Here is a 13073-nt window from a genome sequence, read left to right as displayed (position 1 = left end):
TACATCCGGAGACATTTTGGGTTGTCACGCCTGAGGAGATGCTAGTGGGTAGAGGCCAGGGGTGCTGCTCAACATCCCAGAACTCACAGGACGGCTCCCACAGCAAAAAGTTATCCACCTCAGAATGTCTTTCATCCCCAGGTTGAGAAATCTTGCCCTAGAGCAAGAGCAAAGGGCTGAAACATCACACAATGTGCATTCTGCACTTTTTGAGCAGAGTATTGGACTAAAACTTTTACACAAAAAGTGAATAAGCTTGTTGAGGTCAGTGGCACTGTGACAACTCTTGTTTAAAGTCACCCCCACGTGATACCGTACCTCTCATGAGCTTTCAGTGTAGTTGAGGTTTAACAGCCTGACACAAGACTGGAACAACTTTGGTCCTTCCCACTTGGTCTATGCAAACCTCTAGGAGGAGAAGCTAACAGGGTCATATTATCAGGGGGAAAAGAACACGCAGATGAAACAAGCTGTGAGAGCTTTAGCACCCACCACAGGCAGTGAGGTCTCTGGAGCTCAGCTGCAGTCACAAGCTGTGTGAATCAGCTTAGGAGTAGACGCTTGTGCAGTTTAGCCTCCTTGTCCCCAATAAATATTCATGCAATGCCTGCTACATGCTAGACACGGAAATGTCACAGCCCAGTCTCAAGCAGCACCGCTCTAAGCCTGGACACTCAGGACGTGGTATAGGTGCTGTGATAGACACCAGAAGAAGCCTCAGTTGAGGAGAGCACAGAGCACAGACTAGTGACTGCAGAGGCTCTAATTTGTAAACCTTGCAGCTACAACGGTCCTGCTCACGTGTGAAGCCAAAGAAGTACCTGATGAATGGCTGATATCCTTACACTGAGTTTACCAAGAAAAGCTGCCCATCTGTGGGGCTGAGAGACCAGCCCCGTGGAGGACGTGGTAGAGCTGCAGCCACAGCTGCCTGCATAAGGTCTCAACAGCCTGGTCCCGCCACCCACACTGGGCCAGCTTCCTCACCTCACCTCTCACTGTCATCTTTTTGGCTGAACGAAAATACATCTATATTTGACTTTTCTCTGGCATTTCTCATTTGTCTGGTTGGTTAAACAATAACATTGTAAAGGAGTCGGACAATTTTGACCATATTAGGTATTTTGCAGGTGTTTCTACGTTTAGTCCCTGTTTACTCTGCCATCTGGAAAACAATGACAGCTAATACATTTCCCAGTGACCAATCTTTGCAAATCTGAGTAGAAGTTAGAAACCTCTAAAGCTGTAGTAAATTGAGTTATGAGAATAGGCTCAATGAAGTTCTGAATATATTTAGTCATGCCAATCTTATCAGGGGAGTTTTTTTCTTATTGTAATTTTGGGCTATATCTTAAACCAACGCACAGCCTGTGCTTAGGTGGCAAGCCTTAGCAACCTCCAATCAGTGCTAGCATGAACACCCGGGGAAAGTCAGAGGCGCCTTTAGTTGCCCTGCACATCCGAGCACCTGGCAGGGGGAGACTAACAGCAGGGAAAGTCTCCAGGGACAGCAGGTACCCAGTTATCCCAGCTCTGAAAGGAGGAAGATGGGGCAAGGACAGCACGCTGGCTGCAAGGTGTGTGCTTATGACTGACTGTGGACCCCAGCCTGGCTGATAGCAAGCCTGAGAGCCTCAAGGAAGGGAAAGAAAAGAGAGACAGGAAGGAGGAAAACAGTGGGAGAGGGATAAATTCACCTCCAGGTGGCAAAACACAAGTGTCACAGCAGAGACTGGGGAAGAGAGGGGGTCCGGTGGGAGGAGCCGGAGAAGAAATGCCTGGAGGACGCTTCCTCCCCCATCCCCCCACTCCAGACGGCGCGCATGAGGCGGGAGCCAGTGTTTGCATCCACTCCCCTCACTAAGAGTGTGCGCTTCAAGCTGGTCTTGAGAACACACCTCATTCTTCACTGTGATTGCAGGTTAGGTCTTCTCTGCCCGCCTCCCCCTGACCTTTCACTTTCCTCTGAAGTCTTCGTTTTTTCAGGCAAACAGTGTGGCTCAGTGGGCAGAGTTGAGCACCCAGAAGGCAAATCCTGACTCACAGGTGTAATATATATTCATATTAGTAGCTTACTTATATTTATTAATTTAATTTATTATAATAAAATAATACTACATAAATATATGTACATATAATGTAAATAAAATGTTAAATATGATATACTAATATTTTAATATACTAATATTTATTAATATATCAATAATATATGTTCATATTGATCATATATAGGCTGATTTAATTAGTGACATCCTTGGCAAGAAGAAAATCGAAGATTATAGGAATCAGAAGAACTGAGAACTTTGAAGATCTATGAGAGAACTCCATGCCCACGATGTAAATGGAGAGAAGTACGTGAAGGGCTCCTGGCCAGGGCTGCTCACAGAGCTTTTCTAGGCCCCCTGTTTACTGGGTTAAGAGTGAATCAGGGCGCCCCAGATGTCTGGATAAAAGCATGAGCCTAGGGGCCAGGGCACAGCCCCCCTGGACAATGCCTGCCCTTCTTTCACCACATTGCAGTGGCCCATCCCGCCCTAGCATCACCTCCTCACTTACACTCCTGTGAACAAACATTACCACTTCTCCTACAGAATGAAGTGTGCGTGTTGCAGAAGAATTGGCACCTGCCAAATAGTGACAAACATCTTAAAACTACGGAGAGAGGGAGAATGAGAGATAGATGGACAAATAGTTAAGCATGCCACAGTTTTAGATTATAATGTAAAAATTATGAAAATAGAAAGTAATGTTAAAACTGTTTAGCTCTCAGCTTTTATTTTTACCAAAGCTTTAATTAAACAATTTATCAGTCATCTAAGTACAGTAGATTCTAAATCATAAAATAGGATTTTAATTTTGAAGTACTGTAGTTTTCTACATTTCCAAAATGTACCTTCAAATCATCCAATGTCTTCATAACCAAAGCAGACATTTGTAGCATATTCAAAGACCCTGTCAGCATGTTCCCAGGAGGTTAGGGAGAAGTTTCCTGGAACATCGTCTGCCCTTCCCCTGTTACCAGAAGAGTGTTTATAAATGGATGTTAGTTTTGAGAGAGCTTGGTGAACTGGTTCAGCTCCTACACACGCAGAAACTGTTTGTTGAGCAACATTCTCCAGTAGGTTCAGCTTCCACTTGAATGTGCCCTAAATCCCGAGCCACCAAGCAGGCCAAGAGCCTCGCTGTCCCATTACCCCCTCTGCTTCCACCCACCAGGGTTATGGGCCCACAGAATGCAGAATGGACTGGACTCTCTAGGCCACTCGTCCCCTCTTACCCTTCCCCACTCACAGGCCCAGAGAAACCAAGCTCCTTGCCCTGATTTAAGGAGGAAGGAGATCCAGCAACAGTGACAGCAGAGGCACATGGGAGGGGCCCCTGCACTCCCACAGGACCATGGACTCATCATGTAGGATTGGTTAGAACATGGTGGCTGGAAGAGACTCAGGACCTGACACCTATGGGACCTCGCCTGCTGAACAGACTCAGAAACCGTCTGTGGGCTGTGCGAGTTGAGGAACAGGGGGCGACTTGGATGGACTGGAGGTAGAGGGGAGGGTTTTCCCTGTTGCAAAGCACAGGCTGTGGTCTTTCTGGGCTGGAAATATTGACAGCTCAGCACCTAATGGAGGGTGTTGGTTGGAGGTGTCCTGGTAGTAGAGTTTCTTAGGGAGGTGAGAGGAGATTCTGGGAGGATGCAAAACACCTCCGAGAGCCTTGGACCACACACCCAGCCTTCTGACCCCAGCGGTAGAAGGTAGCAATTTCTTATATTTAAAGCTGTCCCAGGTCAGGATAACCGATTTTTCAGGGCCTGAACAGTGAAGAATACAGGTGGGTGTTGCTAACGATGAGCAGTGTCCCTGGGCACAGGACAGACGAGGGCTCCTGAACAGCCAGGACACAAGCTATTGAGTCAACAAGATAGTCATGAAGGGGGTGAGGCAGACATCATGCTGGAACTCACAGCAATCTTTGCCCTTGAATAAGCCCCCACAGGGGAGTGAAGTGTTGGAAGAGGGAAGGGAAGATGGAGGACTGCGGGGCAGGCACACAGGTGAGCGTGCATGGAACACGTAGCACATCTTAGTTCCTTAGAGGGTTTTTATTGAGAAACTAAGGACAGATCCATGAGGCAGCCCTGAAATATGGACGGTCTAGAAAGTCATTTATTTTTTTCTTGTCAAGCTTTACCTCTTCCGGGTGGAAAGAGAAAAAGAGAAAGAATGGAAGGAAGGAAGAAAAGAATGACAAGAGATGTCCCCAAGTGATCACTGGTTCTCCTCCATAGGGTCCTGGTGGGGACCTCAGCAGAATAAGCCCTCAGGAGACCAGCACTGTACCTCATGGGGCCCCTGGGTGACTGCAGGTCCCAGGGCACTGCTTCCTTGTCCCAAGTACACAACTTGCCTGGGGGCAGCTGCCCTCTTCACTAGAGTCTCTCCGTGTCCCAAGTTCTTTTTGCTACAATGTGGGGCACTAATAGTGGTGTCATGGTCAGGTTGGATGACGTTGGGAGTTCCAAGGAAGGGCAGCATGGCTGGGCTTGTGTCCTCTGGGCCTACTGGCAGCTCCAGGTGAGTGGGATAAGTTGGGGTCAGGCAGGGAAACGGTACTTAGTGTTAGTCAACTGTAGACTTTAAATGGTTAATATTGAAAATATATGTTTTACCAAAAAAACCCAAAAAACAAAAAACCCTGGTGGCATGTGAATGTACGTTAAAATCTTATGGCTTAAAAAGAAAATTCTTAGGCCAAAAGAAGGAGTACATTACTGATACATTCTAAAACATGAGCCTCAAAAGCATATTATTCAGTATAAGAAGCCAAACATAAAGGACACATATTGTATGATTCCAATCACATGAAATACTGAGAATAGGCATAACCATAGAGACAGAAAGCAGATTTGTTGTGGCCACGGCCTGAGCATAGGTGTAATAGAAGAGACTAATGGGGTTGGGGTTTCTTTTTGAGGGTGATGAAATGTTCTGGTATTAGTGCTGATGGTTGCACAATTTTGTGAATAGATTATAAATCACTAAATTCTACACTTTTCAAAGGGTGAATTTTATGGTACGTGAATTGTGTCTCAACTTAAAAAATGGTGATTAATAAATGTGAATTTTTAAGTAACATGGGAAACATTATCATGAGTTTTATTTGCTTCTTGCCATACTAAGCTCTGTAGATATGAAAGAAGACACCCCCCCAAATGAGAACAAGCACTATTTACTCACAACTTATCTATAGAGCACGGGAGTCAGCCACCACCACTCACATCAGGCTGAGACTCAGGGCACACATAAGAGTGGGGACACTTTCTGGTGGCAAAAAAAGGAAGGCATGTCCTGCCCAGAGCTTGTGATGTGGGAGGCTGGAGACAAGCTGTTAGGAAGAGGGGCGTCCTAAGTGATTACTTAGGGGAACATATTTGGCTTTCCCTGCATTTAGTTCTACATGGAAAAGACTGAAAATGACGAAGCTGTGAGTCACTGACCAAGTCCTGACCCTTGGGGCCTATTGTTGCAGAGGTTGGAGTCTGGTTTTCCAGATTGCTTGCTGCAGGGTGTGGGGTAGGGTCTTGTGGCTAGAGGGAGAAGTTCCCAGACTTCCAGGTGGATTTAGAAAATTCTGCATCCCAAAACCCTCCTTCAACATCTTCAGTCAATCAGATCCTCTGTGGATAGATAAACTTGAATCAATGTTTTTAAAATTAACTGCAAACAGAATTGGAAATGACTAATGTACAATATAATGACATATTAAAAGGCAAATATCAATAGAAGAATCTAACAGAAATTTATAAATTCCTTCCAAACAATGAATATGCTCAATTAAAATCATATGCTCATGAACTGCAGTATTTGGTAGTACATATCTGTGTGAAAAGAATTTTCAAATATGAAATATGTAAACCATGCAAAATCTCCTTATAAGTCACGATTAACAACTTAAATTTTGATGATAGGAATCTGTAATAAGCTAAATGGCATCCCCCTTGCAAAAGAATTCCAGTTTTCTCATTAGCAGACTTGTATCACAAAAAATTGTACTAAATATATTTTAAAGTTCATAAATCAACATTTTGTGAAAAAAACTGCAAACGATAGTAATTATTACAGTAATGTCGATTTACTGTAAACATTAGGATTTCTCATTTTACTAATGTTCACATTGAAGTCAATCTCACAACCAAAAAAAATTTTAATTCATTAAATTTTCTTTTGCCCCAATAACGAAATCCGGCCATCTGGTCGACCTTGCCGCTGCAGACGCCAAGTGACCTGCAACTGGTGTGACCCTCAACAAGAAGGATCCAGATCGCACACCGGCGAGGCGCACCGCCACGCCACTGACACCCGCCCCCGATCCAGGCCACCGTCGGTCCCATTTCTCGCCCTGGGGGATCATCCCGTCCGCCCGCGCGTCTGTAGTCCGTTCCCTGTCTGCAGAGCTTCTTCAGAGAAGCTACCGACAACCGCGCCCACTCAGGACCGCGGCCAGGCTCGGATCTCCTCGCCACCATCACCGGATGCCCCGGGAGGTCCCTGTTTCCCAAAGAGAAATGACTACGATCTACGACCACCGAAGCCTAGGAGGGACTGCGGGCGCTCCATGAGCGCCCTCCCCTCTTGCCCTCGACAGTCCCCGGTGAGGGGACCTGCACAAACTCAAGCGCCACGCTGACGAGGCGACCAAGTAGTGGGAGTGGGAGCACCCCGCGTAGACGCCGGTTCAATCTGCCGGGTGGATACCATCTGTTGACACGCATCCCGTGCCCCTGCCTCCGGGCAAGATTCGCCCCCGTGACCGCCTCGCGTGTAACCCGGAGAAACTGAAGTGGCCCCCTGTGAACAGCCCCACAGCTTCGCCTGCACCGGGTTAGACCAGGGCCCCCAAGACGGCGAGGACGCACCGACGGATCGTGACACACGGAGGACGACGTCGGACACGGACATCCTCTCCTGGTCAGGCTTAGCAGGACGAGAGGTCTCCGCGGGCAAGGGGCACCAGGGAGTGCTGGTCGACCATCGCAGACCTCACCACAATGCTTCGAGGGAGTTCAGCGCCAGCCCCACAACACACTGCTCTCCACATTCAATCTCCGGTGAGAGCAGGACGCGCCCACCACTCCGCACCACCGGGATGGTCGCCGCCAGCGTCGCCGGCCTCCCGGAACTCTGCCCCGCACCTAGCGGGCAAGTCATATCCCTCGCGAAGGTCGCCAAAGCTCAGGAGGGAAGGGACAACACAAAAGCGGCCGCCAGGTGGCTCCCGACAACGGGCTCGAACGTCAGCGGGATGGATTCTGATCGCTGGACGGCGAAGGATCAACTCAGACCCCCAAAACCCTCGAGTTCGTCTCGGGGCGTCCGCCTCGGAGCTACCTGCCGGTTCGGCTCGGCACGGCACGACGCGACCCCAGCAGCGTACAGGGCTGGGAAGATTTGGGCAGGAGGCTGCCGCGAAGGAGACGCGCTCCTCACGCTAATGTGGAGAATTCTGCAGTCGGAACCCTGACTCTGCAGACCTGGGTTCCCTTGGTGCCCAGCCTCTTACCTCCTTATCAGGAGACCTTAGCAATTCACTTGGTTACTCCAGTTATCTCTGCCCACCCTACACCTGTGCAGCTCTTCTGTCCATGAGCCTAGAGCTGCTTTCCCAAGAAAAAGACATCCCATGCCATTGCAGGTAGGAGCCAAGGAGACAGCTGAACATTTGCATCTGGACCTATTAGAGAAATTTTATGTATCCAACGCAGGAAGATACAAGACTAAAAGGGTCTTATAACTTTAGCACCACATGGCCATGGCTTTCATGAAACACTGATGTACACTCGGCAAGTCCAGGGGTGCCAGGAAGAAGAAAGACACACACACACGCACACAGACAAGCACACACACACACATCCCCGGGTCTAATAGGAACACGTACCAGGGCTGGCAATGGTGGGATCAGAAAGTCCATTGTTGTCACTTCTGGGCTTCCCTGGGCTAGAACCCCAGCTCATTCAGGCAGATCCTGGTTGTTTTATTGATGTCACTGTGGCGGACTGAGGGCTTGGAGCTCCCCAGACTGTTGTTTGCTGTCCGGTGCTCTACATTTTGTTCTGTGTACTATGCCCCTTCTCCTCCATACACAGTCATAATTAAGAAAATAAGAATCTGCAGACATTGCATTCAACTTTCTAATTTGAATGAAGGTTAAGAACACAAAGGAAAAGAGTTATGTGAACAACTTAGTTAAAGAACTTACGTTTATCTTTTTGAAGCTATCAAAATGTTGATGAGTAGTCTGTAAAAAGTTAATCTTTTTTAATTAGGAAAAATAAATGATTCTTTATTGCTATCTCTCACCAAACCCCCACTCACACCAGCACCTCTGACACAGGACTCCCCTGATGAAACGCCTGCTCCCACTGGCCTAGAGATTTCTGCTCTGAGTCATTCTCTATCCCCTGGGTTCACCGCATTCCTAAGTCCACTGCAGCCAGTAACATGATGAAGGAGGCCACTGAGCCCAAGGGATGACCTTTAAAAAAAGAGAAGGAAAAAACCTCTCCCATCTTCTGTGAGGTCACAGCCTTAATGGAGGCTGGAACAAGTGAAAGTAAATGTTGGGAAAGAGAGTATTTCTACATTGGTCCCTGACCTGCCATATCCGTAACAGGGTGGTGAACATAACTGGCGTTAATATTTCCTGGGTGCACTTAGAAAATCCGGACCCAAATTAGAAACCTGACCATTTGGCAAAAGATGGATCAATTCAGGAATCAAAGTAAGTTTTTTTCTCACCTATTGTTTCATTATCAGGAACTCTGCCACCACCTGCCCTCCTCTGCATCCTTATGCAGGGACAATCCGAAAATCAAGCAGATAAATCTGAGGAAAGAGAAAGCAGCCATGAGAACCCAGCCTTTCAAAGTATTGTTAGATACACCAGGCATGAATCCCCAACCACTGAGCTGGGAGTGACCCCTCCCACCTAACCCACAGGCATGCACAGACAGAAGGAACGCTTTTTCCTCCCATGGTCAAAAAAAACGCTGCATTGGCTACTCGGCATGTAAGGGGGATATAATATCCCCATTTTGCAGAAAACAATGCAAATTATGGGGTGTTATACTTTGATTCGACTTACTCCTCAGAGTTATTATTTTATTAATATTCAGTTCCTAGGATTAACACTAATTCCCAGGTAACGCTTACCATGGTCTCCTGGAGAGTCTTGCCTCCACAGCAAGGACACCTCTCGCAAAATTCTCACTTAATAATTCTTGGTGAAAGGCACCAACATTTGTTCTCCAACACCCATTCCAGGCCTTTAGCACCCCACCTTCCCTGCTGCGCACCCCGCCCCACCAGATGCCCTTGCCCTCAGTCACCTTGGTTCCTCCCCATGTGGGAATCAGCAACATCAGAGCCTCAACCATAGCTCTGCCCTCCATGGCCTTGGACATGTGGCCAGGAGATTTTCTCTCAATTTAATGAAGGCTGGAACAATCTGAGGACCCATGTCATTTGACATTACATGTCAAACTCTAACCTGGGCTTCAGTGAAAAGGTAATTGATTAAACATAGCTCATGGATATAGTGTTTGAAACATAAAGAAGACCTAAAACTTAATCAGAAAGCTATGACCAGTGAGGGTTTACCAGATAGAAAATCTGTGTGAATTCAGCAAAGTAACACTACCTGTGAATGTAACTAACATGGGGAGATTTTCAATGAAGACCATCACTGAGGGAGCCGCCTAGAATTCACATGTCGAGAAATGACTGAATGAATATTATGTGAGTAATTTTTAACAGCCTCCCTTTCCTTGTCAATAGCAGGGATTTCATGCTGGAGAAGAGCCCACTGAATGCAAAGAATATGAGGACATTTCACATACAACAACCTTAACTCCACGTGTGTTATACTTTCAGCCCAAATGCGAGAGACTTCAGCCGTTATTCATCACTGAATTAACATAAGCTAATTATAGTAGAGAAAAACCATTCAGATCTCAGAATGTCGAAGGTTTTTAGTCACCCTCTAACCTTAGACAACATGAGAGAGTGCACCCTGGAGTGACTCTTGAAAATGTCCTGAACGTGGGAAATAATTCAGCTGAAGCCTCGCGTTTATACACCAACAGCTCACACTGGAGAAGACGAACCTTATAAAGGTAATGCAGCCAGAGAGCTGACTTTTATTCACACCAATAAACTCACACGGGAGAGAAGCCCTATGTTTGGAATGACTGTGGAAGAGCTTTCAGTGACCATCCAACCCTTAGATGTCATGAGCACATTCACACAGGAGAGAAACCACAATGAATATCATTTATGTGAGAAAGCATTTAGTCAAAGTCATGACCTTGGTCATCGGGGAGAATTCACACTGGTGAGAAACCCTACAAATGCGATGAATGTGGAAGAGCCTTTAAACACAGCTCTCACGCTTATATGCACTAGAGAACTGACAGGAGAGACACCCTATGTCTGGAATCCATGTGGCGCAGCCTTTACCCAGAGCTCCCACTTTTATAAACACCAGAGAATTCATACAGAGTAGAAACCCTGTGTCTGTAATCAATGATATGGAGCCTTCAGCCAGAAATTATCCCTTTTAAACCACCAGGAATGTCATGTGGAGAGAAACCCTGACCCTGGAATCGTGGTGGAAGAGCCTTCAGTTGGAGCTCCAGCCTCAGAATACACAGAGAACTCAGAGTGGGCTGCATCCCTGACACTGAATGTCAATATTATGACATAGTATGAGTGTGTTTCATGTTTGGTATTTGCAATCATTGTTGCTTTTGTTGTGGTCATCCATGTACAATGCTTGGTGTCAGTCTATTTATCTCTTGTAAAAATAAAATACAGTGTGTGTGGAAAAAAAAAAAAAGAAGCACGCAATTAAGCACAGACAGCCCACAGAACTAGCAGAGATAATAATAAATTGTATTTCAAACCACAACGTTTTGTAATAGTTTCTTACATAGCAGTAATAAACCCGACTGATTCTAGGACAATCTCTTAAAGCAAAATATAACCTTAAAATAAACTATAAGCTTCATTAAAAAAAAAAAAAGGAAAATAAAATTCGACTGAGTAAAATTTTAAAATCACTGGCTTTATTTGAAGATTTATGAATCAGGCAGCATCCAATTTAGGAGACAGAAAGAGCTCTGAGGAGTTGCACAAAATGAAAGACGCTTATAGGCAGAAGGGAGCTGAAACAAGGAAGCTGTACTGGGCAAAGAATCCTGTGGGTTTTTGCAAGCTTTCTTTGCATTAGGGGATGGCAGGTGTCTCCCAGGCAGATGACTTAGCTAGTGTTGATCAGAGGATTCCTGATCCACTGGATTAAGATTCCATTTCTGGAGGAGCCAAAAGTGCATTTAAGTCGTCTTTTGATGACATGGTTCTTACTAAGCCACTCCTTTGGGGCTGTTGTCTTGATTTTAACTGTCCCCTGAGGGCAGCAACAAGGTTCATCATTGTTGGGTGCTTGTGTTAAGCACAGTGAGTGGCATATTCATTACTCAAAATGCTGATCCAGCATCTGCTTTGTGCCAGGCCTGTGCTGGGGGAAGGGATTCCCAGTCCCGAGGAGACAGAGACTCACCCAACAAGGAAATCACAAAAAGGCTCGTTCCGGGCTGTGATAGCAGCTGCTCATTCAGTGTTTATGGAGTCTCTACCTCGGGCTCCACACTGACCTGGGCTGTAGGCAACGCAGACAATAAAACATACAAAAACAAGAACAATTTTGAAAGAAACACCCCTGCTGCTCCCATGGAGCTGACGCTGCGGAAGGTGACAGACAGTAAGCCGAACAGCGTGTAGAAGGGTCGGCGCTGTGCAGGGAAGGGCAGGCCTCAGGGGAAGCAGGAGAGCGGGGCGGGGGAGGGGCTGGGGTGGCAGAGAGAGGGGACAGCGGTGGCAGAGGAGCTCGCAGGTCTGGACCCCGTGAAGACAGTTCCTCCGGGTGGGGCAGCCACACTGGGTGCTGACAGAGCCGGCCCTGGGTGCTGCGTAGGAATGAGGTGGGTGATGGTTGGGACACGAGGGTGGAAGTGGCTGTCACTGCAGATGCACAGGCAGGGGACCTGTCTCTGAGGAGGTGACGTTTAAGCTGCGCCCTCGTGTGGACCAAGTTCCTAGGTTCTGTAAACCTGACGCTTTAACATCTCCTCACTTGCACAGGCCAGGCTCGCCTTGTTCTAGACAATCCTTTGCCAGGCCTGGGTCCCCTTGCCTCAGCCTCTGGGTCCCTCCTCTCCTGCCTCCCTGAATTCAGACTAATCCAAGGCCTGCTTTTCAAATGCAAAGCAATCCATCCAGAGTCCTCACCATCCACCTCCTCTGTGGCTCTCACGCTCAGGGCCACTGTCTCCCTTCCCTCATCACCCAGACACCAGGGACAGCCCCTGACATCCTACAGGCTAGTCAGTCCTGAATCTGCTCACCCTCCTCACTGTTCCTTCCTGGCGAATCACAGAAAAAGCACTTGTCCCAAATTCCCCTCCTCCCTCAGCCTGCTGACCAATGTGTGGCCTGTGGCCTCCTCTTGGGAGCTCCAAGTAACCAACCATCTTTTCAGTGACAGTCGTCTAGTGATCCGTTAGCCTTACTTTACCTCATATTCCCTATTAATAAACTATATTTTAAACCAGTCCCGAAAGAAAAGACACTCTGTAGATAATTAAGCATGAACAAATAAAGAACAAATGAACTATGAAACATTTTACAATGTTCTCAATCACTTTAATATTTTATTATATATTAGGTTGTCTTTTCAACATAAAATTTTGTGGTCTGTAAGGCTGGAGAGTATATGAGAAGTTACATGGACAAGACCAGACGCCTGGGAAGTCCCATACACCTGCACTTGAATGGGGAGCTCAGGCCAAGGCTTGAGTTGAGTCCTGCTTTGTTGATGGATGACGCAATTGGAATTTTTTGGTTTTCCAAATTAAGCTCTTAAATGTATTGGTTTAGCACAGGACTTAGTTCTAAACTCATCTTTCCAGCAACATTCAAGTTACAACAGACGTAAGATGGTCTGTGCCCTGAGTT

The sequence above is a fragment of the Eubalaena glacialis genome, unplaced genomic scaffold (genome assembly GCF_028564815.1).
Source record: "Eubalaena glacialis isolate mEubGla1 unplaced genomic scaffold, mEubGla1.1.hap2.+ XY scaffold_56, whole genome shotgun sequence".
NCBI classification, from domain to species: Eukaryota; Metazoa; Chordata; class Mammalia; order Artiodactyla; family Balaenidae; genus Eubalaena; species Eubalaena glacialis.
This window is presented reverse-complemented; position numbering follows the sequence as displayed.